Source organism: Betta splendens, chromosome 9 (genome assembly GCF_900634795.4).
Source record: "Betta splendens chromosome 9, fBetSpl5.4, whole genome shotgun sequence".
NCBI classification, from domain to species: Eukaryota; Metazoa; Chordata; class Actinopteri; order Anabantiformes; family Osphronemidae; genus Betta; species Betta splendens.
The window spans coordinates 1,186,532-1,199,819 of record NC_040889.2 but is presented as its reverse complement, the minus strand read 5'-3'; the positions used below and the strand labels follow the sequence as shown (position 1 = coordinate 1,199,819).

General features: G+C 46.0%; 1 long non-coding RNA gene across 3 annotated transcripts in view; it reads left to right on the top strand.

Annotated features, from left to right (window-relative positions):
- LOC114862599 (uncharacterized) overlaps positions 1-11,584 on the top strand; it is a 34,213-nt gene extending 22,629 nt beyond the window's left edge. For all 3 annotated transcript variants that reach the window (XR_003787006.2, XR_008695729.1, XR_008695728.1), the window contains exon 3: positions 8,748-11,584. This is a non-coding gene — a long non-coding RNA (uncharacterized LOC114862599). The remainder of the gene's footprint in view (positions 1-8,747) is intronic.
- The last annotated feature ends 1,704 nt before the right edge of the window (positions 11,585-13,288 follow it).

Here is a 13,288-nt window from a genome sequence, read left to right as displayed (position 1 = left end):
AGCCACTGACAGTATGACAACTGCGCCTTTTGATCATATTGCAAATCTAACTAGCTACGTATATATGTGTATATGATAATCTAATGATACACAGAATTTTGTAATGGCAACAAAGCTCACTAATCTTCCTGGGATGATAATGTCACCTCCAGCCCTCATTGATGGCTTTAGATTTGAGAACCTGAACTTGTGCAGGGAGCGCATGTGAACTGTTCCCACAATGCACTGTGTGCAGAGAGGAGGGGATGTGGTGACGGTATGGGGGTGAAGCCTGGTCCCTGCCTCTGCCGTCGCCATGGAGACCGGGCTGTCTGGTGCCTGGGCTGTTTACCATTCACATCATATGGTTGGGAAAGTTGGAAAGTTTCTAACTCACTTTTCATGTGGGTGTTTTCTCCCGGTCATTCCCTGTCATCCTCCTTATTTTTCTGGGATCAAGTTCACTTGCTTTGGAAAAAAAAAGTCTCACCGGTTAAGAAACAGCTGAGATAGAGGGAAAAAAAGAGAAGGGAAGAGTGGAGCTTGGACGAAAACACCCTCGCGGTCACACCTACTCTGGGCGCACGCATGTAAGATCCTGCACACGTGGGCGTGCGCTTTCCTCTTTACGCGCTTTTTTTCGCCTTGGTTCAGTGAGACACACCCACCTTATTTTGTAGGACAGGACACACACTGGGAGAGCGGAACACTTTAAATGAAAGCAGGAGCAGGCAGCACCAGACCAGGGGAATAATACGCGGTGATGTCGTGATGGAAGCCAAGGATTGTGGCTTTTGCCTGTTGAAGGGGATGGACTCAAGCGCGCTCTTCACCTTCAGGGCCCACGACACAGGACGCAGTGAGTGAAACGCACCGAGGCCATGCGTCAGCAGCAAATGCTCTGGCTTTTGGCTTGTTTACAGCTGCCCATGGGCGAGCGAGGAGCGAGCGGGTGGGTGTGAGTCGCCACTCGCCGGACTCTGTTTACCTGCCTGCATGCTTTCCCACATGAACTCACACGGTAACGGGATCCACTCGTCTGTGGTTCACCCGTTCCTGCCAGCAGCAATTACACTGATGCACATTAATACTGCTGTGCTCTGGTCAAATGAGCACCATGTACTATAGAGAGAGAGAGAGAGAGAGAGAGCCAGGTTGTCTGACAGCGGAGGACAGCGGAGGACAGTGTGTGTGTGTGTGTGTGTGTGTGTGTGTGTGTGTGTGTGTGTGTGTGTGTGTGTGTGTGTAATAGGAGGTAAATAGGACGTCTGTTTTATTCCACCAAGAGGGGAAGCTACAGGTTAAATGAAGTGAAAGTCAACAAACCTGATGACATGCCCATGATGTGGGGTCACACTTATGGGAATGAAACAGATTCCGTGAGTGAGTGGGCGAGTGAGCCAGTGAGTCAGTGAGCGAGTGAGTGAGCGAGCGAGTGAGTGAGCGAGTGAGCGCGAGTGAGTGAGCGAGCCAGTGAGTGAGCGAGTCAGTGAGCGAGTGAGCGAGCGAGCGAGTGAGTGAGCGAGCCAGTGAGTGAGTGAGTCAGTGAGCGAGTGAGTCAGTGAGCGAGTGAGTCAGTGAGCGAGCAAGCGAGTGAGTGAGCCAGTGAGTGAGCTTACCTTCACCCTCTCGGTCGTCCTAGAGATGCTAATTAGCATTGGCCGTAGATCATCTGAAGCTAAGGGGAAGAATGACTGGATCCATCCAGCCGTTGGTGCTAGTCAGGTAAAGTGCAATGAAACATTGCACAATGAAACATTGCACTTTGGTGGGAATATTTGATTGAATGTAGTAAAGTGGTTCTGCTGATCAGGTAAATGCATCCTCTGAGGACCATATATCTAATGCCTGTAGACATATGACATATAAACAGGGTGCATCAATTATTACTGTGGGGCTATAATGATAAAGTATGAAATAGTTCAGTGTGGTTATTTAGTGACTGTTATGCTGCTTTCAGAACAACAGGCTTAAGGTCATTCAAACCAAAGTAAAGTTTTCTGTCTTTCTCTCAGTTCGGTTCGTCTGGTGAAAACAAAGTTATCACTCACTCAGAAATAACTTTACCAGTGCCTGTGCAGTACTGGACCACAACAATCAGAACCTATAGATTGGCTCAACTGTAGACTGTACCTTTTTTCCACCAATGTAGGCTGATCCTGCAGCATGCATTGGCAAACACTGAGGAGGGGGGCGGAGCCTCACACAGCTGGTTGGTTTGGTTGACTGTGTTACAGTAACGTAACAATCAACAGGAGAATCATTAACTGAAAACGAGAGGATGTTCTTGTGCAGTTGGAAGCGATGCTTGAATCTTTTTCCGGTAGGTAAGTAAGACGAGTAAGATGCAGGACGCTGGACTCCAGGCTAAACAAATAGTGTTGGAGGAACTATTATGGTCCTCTGAGGACGGATGTTTGTTTATTTATGATTAATTATAACATGGCTTTTTTATTGTTAATATAATGTATTTCACTACTGTAAAGAACTACTTTAAGTTAGACTAAACTAGTCACACGTTGGGTATGTTCTTTTATGTTTAGGGAAAATGCTCACAACTAAATCTTATAGTATAATTTTCTCATCAAAATCAATAAAATAATTTTTTGGCTTAAAGTTAAGCAAAAAACTAGTAAAAGCTTCGTCCTGGTCACTCCTATTGAGCAACGCCGTGGGTGTTCCGTTGTCAGATTGAAACTCTGGGTGAAGCCTGGCTATTGACCTTTCATTTCCTTGTTGATCCACGACGCATTTGTTTAACTGCCCATCCCTCATTCCTCTCCTGTACCTGCTCAGCCTGTCCAGACAGCCCATGACATCACAGCAAAGATTGTTTTTTTCCACCAACACACAGCTACACATGACATCTGACCTTGAATGAAGAGTTCCCAGCTCTGACGCAGGGCCCACCTTGCATCATTTCCTGCCGGGCAGGGAGCTGGCAGCCACAAGGCAGAGCACTTTGTTGAACTTGGAAGTAGTGGCAAAGAGCCCGGGTCACTGCGGGGTGTGTTTATGTGCCGGGCCACGCATTAATGTGCTGTGAGAGAGAGAGAGAGAGAGAGAGAGAGAGAGAGAGAGAGAGAGAGAGAGAGGGAGCCTTTGACTGCGGCTCCCAGTAGTAGAACAAACAGCCAAAAAGCCTGAGCACTGATCTCATCATGCTGTTTGATGTGTGTGGTCACAGCGAAGGTTTGGATTGAGAGCGTCTTGATTCTTGACCGTTGTAAAGTTTACAGTAATTTGCTTCTTGCCGAGATTTTTAGGAAGTCAGGTTATGCTTTACAGACCAGGGGGTAGTCAGGACTATCCCCGACATCACACAGAGCCCGCTCATGCATTGCTACACTCACCTAAGCATCACAGCATGTGACGGGGTCACAGGGATGACGTCATGTTTGGATCAGATATACGAAAAATATCCATAGAAAAAATGAGTTGAAACTACAGTGATGCACAGTAAGTCATTTTTTTAGATACATGACGTGCGTTTTTATGCAGACGATACTGATTTGGATCAGACACAAACGATGTGTTTCAGGTTTTGTCTTTAATCGTTATAAATTGAAGTCATGCGACTGTGCTCCATCTCCCTTACTGGCTGAAAGGCCATTCCTACTTTCAGAAGGTCGGCCAGACAAATCAAAGGGGCCATTGTCCAGTTAATAGGAAGTGGCTCCTACTTTGTCTTGCAGTCAGTACTCTTATAACTTCCTGTCAACCATCCTTTAGTGTAGTTAGTTATTGCATAATGCCAGTTACGCATTTCTTCTACATTCTTTAATAGTGTTTTAACACGTTGTAGATATAAATGGTTCAGGAACATACAGTGGCAGTAGTGACACGAGCTTCCTTTTATTATAATTACTGTATTTTCCAGCCCTTGGCCAAGTTATGGGGTCATGTGACGTCGCAAACCCACAGTTCCTGTTTCTGTACAACAAAAGATGCTTGGCCACAGTTTACATTAGTCGCAAAGTTGTTTGCTCATTTACAATAGGCTGACAGTTCAGGAGTATTATCATGTCATCATGTTTGTTTGTTGATTTTAGGTAACGTTGGTGCCGATGAGCAGTCATGCAAATTGTGTCAGTTGTTCCGACCACACAATGCCTAAAAATGTCTAATTTTTTATGGGACTGCATTCAAATGGGGGCCTGGGAGCATTAATGACCATTAGGAGAGTTTTCAAGTCATTTCTTTTCACATTTACGCATGCTGTAAAAGAAGAAGTTCAACGTGAACAAGTCAAAGTGAGCAAGTGAGCGAAATTAGTTGCTAAGCAACTTCTGATGTCACTCGTCCGCGTTCTGATGCATCTGCTTCGTAGAGACCTGCACAGATCTCACGCTTGGCTAAGATCAAGGTCAGATTAAATCAAGGTCTCGCCGCAAACTGCACCAGAATTAGTTTGAGACCGAATCAAGACAGGATTCACGTTCACGTCTGCACTGAGTCAGACAAAACGTAAACGTTAGGGTTTCATCTTACGAGACTTATTTTGTCTGAAAGAAAAATGAAACCATCCTATTTCACCAAAACTCCCCTTTGCAGCCTCACAAACATTCAAAACTTATGTACTGTATGTCACGGCTTACAAACTGCGTTTTGCCACTAGCTATGTGTCTCAGCATGTCGTCAGTTGTTACTGCTCCAGTTGTGCTTGTTTGGTGCTTCTTTTATACGGCGCTTCCAGTTGGAGGTCATTGAGCTATAAGTGAATCGTGTTTTTCTTAGACTTTTTTTTTCCCAACAGCACTTGTTTATGAAACACGTTGGATTGAGTTTGTGTGTGGTTTCAGAAGATTGTAAATAAAAAACTCTGGTGTTGCTACTTTGGTTTGACATCTTAGCTATTTGCTATTATTATATTAAAATCTTTTAAATTCAGGGTTTATTTTGTATAACTTTAGTGAAGGCACATTAAGAAAATAAAGGAAATATTTAATTTTTATAATAACTGAAATTCATTGATTCCACATTGGGGAAATGAATCTCTGGATTTATACCCATCCCCTGAGGGGATGGTGTAAAGTGTCTTGCTCAAGAACACACCTAGCACCAATAGCGGGGCTCGATCTTCTACTTCCCAGCCAATGCTACCAGGCCACCTCAGCTTAGCTCAGGTTTTTGTCTCCTCCACCTCCTTAGCTGGTTACGATCTGACCCTTGAACTGCTAAATGCTCCATTATGTTCTATTAACTAGTTGGTATTTCTTTAAACCGTGTTGTTTGTTGTATTTGTTTCTTGGATCCCGTTCGCTTGCTGCTATTGCTGATTTTGCTCTTCCATAATTTTGTTATAATTTTTGCACCATATTCTCCATGGGACTCACATAAAAACCAAACCGGACTGATGATACCTTTTCACGTTACGTAACATGTTTACATTGGATTGAAACATTTAACAGCTCCTCTGTTGCTTCTGAATACAAAGGCTGACACAGTCGCAGATCAGAGTCTCTGCAAAAGAGATGCTGAATGTTGAAGCGCTGCCAACAGAATTTGAAAGGATTTCATTTACACAGAGACTGTTTACCCTCCGGCGAGCAGACCTTGAGGTGAATCTTTCACTTGCAGTCAGTCAGCTCGCCTCCATTTTCTAACAAAATGCACACACGCCTGCAGCACAATCAATTATCGGGGCGTCTGAGTTGAAATGAAGCGATCACTGGTTTCCACCGAGGAGGTTTTCTGCAGAGTCACGCCGGTGGTGTGTCGACAGACAGGATATTCCAGGAATGCACCGTCTCGTGGCGCTGCTGGTTCTGGGAGGGTGACGTGGCCGGGCGCCAAAGGGGAAGCGCAGGGGAAGTTAAAGATTTACATGCTGGGCTGCGTGGTTTGTCGTCTGTGCTGCAGTGTGCTGACTAATACTGAGTGTGTGTGTTCCCTCTGAATGCATCCGTCACATGGCTGCTGTGTGACTGACTGCCCAGCGGCCAGAACAGAGTCAACGGGTTACGTGACGAGGTGATTTTGCCAGTAAAGGCCATTGTGTGTGTGTGTGTGTGTGTGTGTGTGTGTGTGTGTGTGTGTGTGTGTGTGTGTGTGTGTGTGTGTGTGTGTGTGTGTGTGTTTGCATTTGTTTTGTGACTCACAGCTTTGGAGGGTCAGACACAGACACCACTGGGACCAATCGGGATTGGACTGCAGTTGTCTTTAAGTGTGTGTGTGTGTGTGTGTGTGTGTGTGTGTGTGTGTGTGTGTGTGTGTGTGTGTGTGTGTGTGTGTGTGTGTGTGTGTGTGTGAGAGCACAGCCAAGTGGTGGAGGGGGGTGGGGGGATGAGTAGGTGCTGTTACTGGCAAGGCAATGACTAATTTTTTGTTTTACTGTAAGTGGGTGATGTGTCAAGATTATGTCATGACCTCTTTCTCTTAAACACAATCTCCATCTCACCCCCCGACAGCATCATCCTCTAAGCTCTGATAGTGTATCAGCCCATGTACCAGTTTAAGTGACCCAGATTGTTGTCGTGACGACCTGTCCACCCGACTCCGTCCCTTATCCACGGTGACCCCTCTCATTCCGTCCTGATCCCTCCACCCACAGTGGACGACACACACTTCACGCGACGGCGAACTGCTATTTTTACCCTGACTTCAAACTGGCCCCTTCAGATTGTTTATCTGTGTCCGGGGAGGAAGACAGTCTCCCTGGACTGAAGTTTGTGATCCGTTCCCGGAACTGAGCCCAAACAAAGCCAGATGTTTGAAATTCTCCAGAAGGAGAGTTTTTTTTCCTGTTCTTTTCCAGTATGAAGGAGGAGGAGGGAGCGGAAAAGTACGTCAGTGCCGTTTGTTTTGTTTTGGGTTTTTTTTGTTCTGGAAATGCAGGAACACTTTCGGCCCGTCCTGTGATGTGGCCTTTATTTTTCAGATGTAAATTTATGGCTTGTGGGTGTGGTGGGTTTATTCAGTGAATAATATTAGCTTGAGTCTGTTTCATTGTGCCACTAATGTAGGTCTGTTGTCCATTCTTCTTGCTCTTGTGTGATTTTTCCGTTATACAGAATCCAGTTCATTGTGGATTTGTTCTATATAAGTCATAGGGAGACTAGTGACCTACAGTAGCCCCCAATCTGAGTCTGACCACCATTAAACCACAGCGCTGTCCATAGACCGACCCTGGAGTCCGTTAAAAGGTGCAGAGTCGTCTCAGAGAATAAACTCCCACGGGGTCAAAGCACAGATCCAGAATGAAAGTGTGCATGATAATAGGCTTGATTGGGTTCAGCCTGATGCAGGGCTACATACAGTACAGGACAGAAGGAGAAGGTTTGGATGACAGGATCTGAAGGTTCTTGGGTTTGTAGAGACCCACAAGCGTCACACTTCCAGACCTGGTTGTGGTCTCTAACGCTTTGCCATCGGCACCAGCACAGTGTTAGTGGAATCCTTACTTTGGCTTCGTCATGATTGTGGTTTTGCTTCGTCACGTCGAGCTCTCGTTCCCGTCGAGGAGCGGCTTATAAACAATGCTTCACAAACACACCCGCATCACTGTACGGCACGACGCTGAGCTGTCGTCACATCCATGTGTGCGAGTGGTGGCTTTGAGCAAGCGTTAATTAAAGCTACTGTAGGTTCCCAAACCGCGCCGTGAAAAATGACCTCATGGACTAAAACATAGTGGTGAACGACACACTGCAGTGCTCCTGGATCAGTGTGTTCTACAGCGGTGCCATGCAGCTGCTTATCTGTTCACACCAAATTACATGATTTGGTGATTTGTGTCAAACCAAATGTGATCAACCAAACTAATTTTGACATAAATCTGAAGCCAGTTGCAGTCATTGTGTCATGTGCGTCTGTTTTGATCAGTACAAACCACCTCCTGCTCCTCCTGCTCCGCTCATCTTTGCATTCATCTCTTCCTGGCTCTGTTTTTAGGTCACACCTAATTCAGGCGTCAGGAAAACACCTTCCTCTGATTATCTGATTATCTGATTATGTGATCGCTAATGGATCCCGTTGTTTCAAAGAGCAGGAACAGAACATTTGGAGGTCTTTTTTGCACTTTACACAGACGCACTGATACGAGCGAGCACACACCCTCCCCTGCTGTGAGCCACCGATGAATGGTTGGGCTGGTGCCAATTTCCTCTCACGCCCAGAGAATAAAACGGAGAAACAAACTCTCCCCGACCATGATACAGCGCATTAATGCAGTTAAGGGCGAAGAACGGGGTCACTGGTTTTATCGATGCCACGTCCGACTGTTCTGTGAATCGCTGTGTGTAAAGACACACAATAAATCTATGGGCCGTCATCGCTTCCCTGGAAGTGTGTCAAGTTTTTGAGGTTCCTGGAAACGATCTGAACGCTGAGATGGCTCACGGGGGGAAGGGTTGGTGACAGGAAGGGAGGATCGGTGTGAAGTCATCAGGGCTGATGTGAGAACTTAAATAAGTGTCTCATTCCGCTGCGTTTAAGGCTGGTGTCTTAGAGCTCAACTGTATCAGTCGCTAATTCTGTGATTGAGTTGACATTCAGGCACCATCAGCCCTGAAGCAGGTGGTCCAGACAGTGATGCTGCAGTAAATGGGTGTATGTCCTGTGCGTCTGTTGTGATTAATCCCCCTCCTCCTCTCATCCTTACATTCGTCTCTTTCTCCAGTGCACCATTGTTCCTGCGCTGCCAAGCCAAGTATTTGACTCTGCTAATGAGCTTGTTATTAGCGTGAACGTGCAGTTTGATCATGACTCAGCAAGAAGTCTTTCATAAGGAGGATTGTTTACCATTGTCTGTGTTTCATTCATTCCAGGGACTGAGGCCCAGGCAGGTGGAGGGACGACATCGCCGCTGTAGAAGCCAGGGCCCTGCTACTCATGCCACTGGAGTGTGTCCGTGTGTGAATAGAATAGAGTAGAAGGCCAGAGCCAGAGGAGAACCAGTGCAGCCCCCGAGCCTCTCCTCCCTGAGAGAGATGTGGTCCTGATCCTCGCACCCACATCACACGCTCACATGGCACGTTAGAATCCATAAGTACAGAAGACTGGTGCAAGAAGCTGAGGCTGGTCTGGGCTTTTCAGGTGACACCGCCCCAAGCTGTAACTGAGGGGAAAGTGTTTATCAAATGAATCAGTGTATTTCGACTCCAGAGGATAAGTGACTTAGTTGTATTTTCCTGCATATGGCTGAGCTCTGTTCATCTCCAAGCAGACTGTCATATGTGGCTTCCACTTTGTTCATCCTTTTGTTAGGTTCTCTTTTCTCTGTGGAGAAGTTCTGTTAAAGTGAGTTTGAATGGATGATCAACTCAACTGAGATTCCTGGTGAGTACGACTTTCTTCCATTTGTCAGACTGTTAATGGAAGTAAAGGCAGCAGCAGCATAACCTGCTCTTATAAAGTCACGCGTTGACACTGCTGGTGAACCTATGAAATATTTAAAATCATTCATGTTTTGATCCTTTCTGCTCTATAATCTATATTTTTCCAACCTCGCTGGATACCGATAACAGTATTATTTTAAATTTTATGACTGACCGATGAAAAGACAGAACCCAGGGCGATAAGAACAGCAACACTTGTTACTCATTAGGTTTCAATTACCAAGAAGCGTCACTGAGAAGTGTCTGACAGCCTAACGGAGGAAACATCGGCCTGAACCGGTGCTAAAGGACAGGACTTTGGAAAGCGAGGGTGTTTTACTGCTTTCCACTGTGAAGCAATGTGTCTGTGATGTCATGATGCCATGAGGCTGATCCTGACCTCTGACCCCTGTAAACAAGGCGCAGGAGAGATAGGAGCTTTCTCCATATCGACAGACAGCAGTCATATCACCACGGTAACCGTATCCTGGGATGCCGTGTCGCCCTCTAGTGTGCTGAAGTAGAATTGCAGGATGAGACATAAACGGTGTGTCATAAAGAAAAGTTGTGAAAGTGGATGGTGTTATTTGTTGTAGAGCTGAATATGAAGGTTGCTCAAAATCTGCTTTTACAATTAATTCTATTTTAAATCCCTTAAATATGTTTGTGTAGTTTGGCTTCGTCACCAGTGATCAGTGACAAACATTTCATTCCCTGTCTTGACTCGGCCCGAGGAGCGTGTTGAGAATGCGTCATTAGGTCCACTGTGAGCGTCTTTGCTGGTGTCTGATGTCCACAGAGCCACAGATGGGTTGAACGCAAGATCGCACACGTCACCCGGTTGTTCAGTTGCCTGAAAGGACCTCTGGGACACTTTAATTAGATAAGTGAAACAAAACCCAGCTGGTAACTCTCCTCTTTGTGCTTAATCGGTGGATTTGTCGAGGCAAAGGTGAAGGTGTGTCACTCGTCACATGCACGTCAGCGTTTGTTTTGTGTCCGCTCATTACCTGCAGGACAGGTAAAATCAGTCGCACAAAGGGGAGCGAACGCGCTTCTCTCCCGCAGGACTGAAAACGCAAGCGTGAGACCGGACGCCAGTACTGCTGCCTCTCAGAACTATTTGTCCTGGTTTGTCCTATCGATGCTGCTTTTTGGGGGGGTTCACGTCCTCGCTGTTGCTAGCGGCAGAACAGCCGCAGCCATGACAACCACATTCATATTTGTGACAGAAGACCTGTAAATTAGCTCTGTTGTTGTTAGTCGGGCCCTTGAAAATCCGCTGTTCATCCACTGGTCTTTCTCAGAAGACACATTCTCTAATATAGAGAGGATTTGCTTATTAAGGCTGCTAGTGATACATAGTGGTGTTGAGCAGTATATGGGGAAGTCTGTGAAAAGAGGAAAGAAGTAAAGAAGAATTCTTTAAAAGAAGGCATCAGATGTAATATTATAGTTGTTCTGTTTTTAGTGCCGCCAGATATTTGAGGCTGAGTCACGTTTCAGCTGCCTTTCATTTCATTTCATTAGGACTCAGGTCACAAAATCTTCCATCCTGGTCTGTTTGTTCAGTTGAAAATGAGTGTTCTCATGATCCATTCATTGCACCACTGCAGCACGGCCATCTTCCCCCAGATGCTGGTTTCACATGGTGGTTTAGATGTGTGTCTCCGTTGTCTAGCACCATTTGAAATCAGTGTTCTTGGGGACAGAAACACAGGCTGTGACTGTGGGACCGGTCCTCCTCCTTCCAGTGGCTGATCTCCTTTCTGATAACTGATTTCTTCTGGTGCTTAGAGCCACATGCGGCCTTCTAGCACCATTTGAAATCGGTTATAAAGCTGTGGATCACTGCATCGGTCAACTGTCAACAATGGTTTTGATTTAAGCCTGAGGAAAGGCCTCGTCTCTTTGGAAGAATCCTGCACCTGAACCAGGTTGAGGTCGGGTATCCTTAACCACAGATCAGTTGAACGATACCACATGGTTCATTGTCATCAAGTAGGATCACAAACCTCTGTTAAGAGAAACGTTACCTGTTCAAAGATGAAGGTGCTCACTACTCTAATAAAGCGCATTTCACAACAAAGTCGTACAGTACATTTTGTTCTGTCGCACAGTATAACTTTGGATGAAGAAGTGTCTCACACAGAAGTATGGAAGTAGTTCAAGTTATTGCCGCGAGCTGTAAGATGTTTTATAAACCACCAGATGTCACTGTAACTATGAATTGGGCTGTAGAAATGTTGAAAGTTCATTAGGACTGAATAAATGGAAGCAAACCTGAATTTATAGCACTGAAATATTTAACACAAAAAGAACATCTGAAATGTTTTGCCTACAAATTTAAGTAACTGTAATTTCCAGTGTCGCATAATCAGACTTCAGAAATCAGAATCACAAACTGTAAAATGCTCTTTGCTCCAGTCTTTGTTTCACTATTGATGAGACACTTATCAACATGTGCCCATCCATTCACTAGACCACACAGGCGCAAATAAACTGTAAAAGAAATCCAAAAGGTGGATTTAAAAAGGAGCTAGAAGATGCCAAATACTGGTGCATAACTCAGCGCGCTACAGTTGCTCTCCATCCTGGCTCCACTGTGGGTTTTGCCATGAAGCGCTGGCTCCCACACAAAGACGTGCACAGATAGAGTACGTTTTCCAGTCCACACCCTGGATTAACAGCAGGAGCAGGTAGCGGGATGATTTAATGTGCTGTAAGTAAAGTACAGCACCACATATAAAACCGTTCTTATTGTTCTTAATATTTAAGAAAGCAGTGTCATCTCAAGAACAACAAAAAGTCGTGTGCGTGTAGACCAGCTCTCAACCTGCAAACAGTTAGCAAAGCGTGGACCCCGGCGCACTTTCACATGCTCGGGTAATTGTTGCATTCCAGACTCATGCGGACGCACATATAGGATCTTGTGGCTGCGAGAGCCCAGGCCAGAGCCAAAAATCCTGCCCATTGCCATGGAGACAGGGCATAATATTATGGAGACGCGGAGGCCTCCGTTGCGTGGGGCCCTGGTGAAAAGCAACTGTGAGCAGACGCCAGTGTTCACGTTCAGCTGCAGGTGAGTGGAGTGTGAGAGTCACGACGGCTGCGTTGTGTGTGGCCCAGGTTTAGCAGTAAAGACAGTGACAGGACGTCGGTGAGCTCCCGAACTCCCACTAGATGTCAGTGGAGCTCTAGATTTAGCTGAATGCTGCTCTTAAATCTGTCTGAGAACAGCAAAAATCACATTTGCAAATTCATTGAAACAGGATTTTAGAGACCACTTTTGAGAGTAAAAGCATTCCATATTATCCAGCTGAACAGGGAAAACCTGTTTACAGTTAAGTGCAATATTTCCAGCCACCAAAACGACAAAGAGCCTCAACACATGCAGTCACTCTGATGTGTTTCACAGTAGTGATGATTTAACACAGAGAAAGTGCCCAGACTGCAGGAAACACCTCTTCTGAGGTCGTCTGGCTCATGTGCAGCTGCATTCACAGCCCAGTCATGGATTCTCCCCCAGACCAGCCTCAGCGTTAACGCTGCAGCTGCAGCAGCAGCAGCAGCTCCTGTCCAGATTCCTGCACAAATGTGAACGGGCGCCGATTCCACCGCTGGGAGTGGCTCTGAGTGGCAAGTGGGAAAAGGAGGCTGAATCTGAGCTCCATTAAACTGAGATCACGCTCAAAGAAGAGGAAGCGGAGGCTGAGGCTCTGGTGAGAAGTGAGGCAGAGGCAGGAAGGAGGACGACGGGGCCCCGATGAATCAAAGCAAAAGAAGTGAATCAGCAGCTCTTACGACTAACCTGCCGGTCATCCCTGATTCATGCGTCAATCAAACAGACACTCGTTGGCAAAAAGAATGCGCTGCATCAATCAGCTCAGACGTCCGCTGGTGGAAAAGACCTCAGGGATGCAGAGGTCAAGTGTTTGTGATGATCTATTTGAGTAAGGCTGAACTGTAGCTAGTTCTGCTCTTTGCGTCCA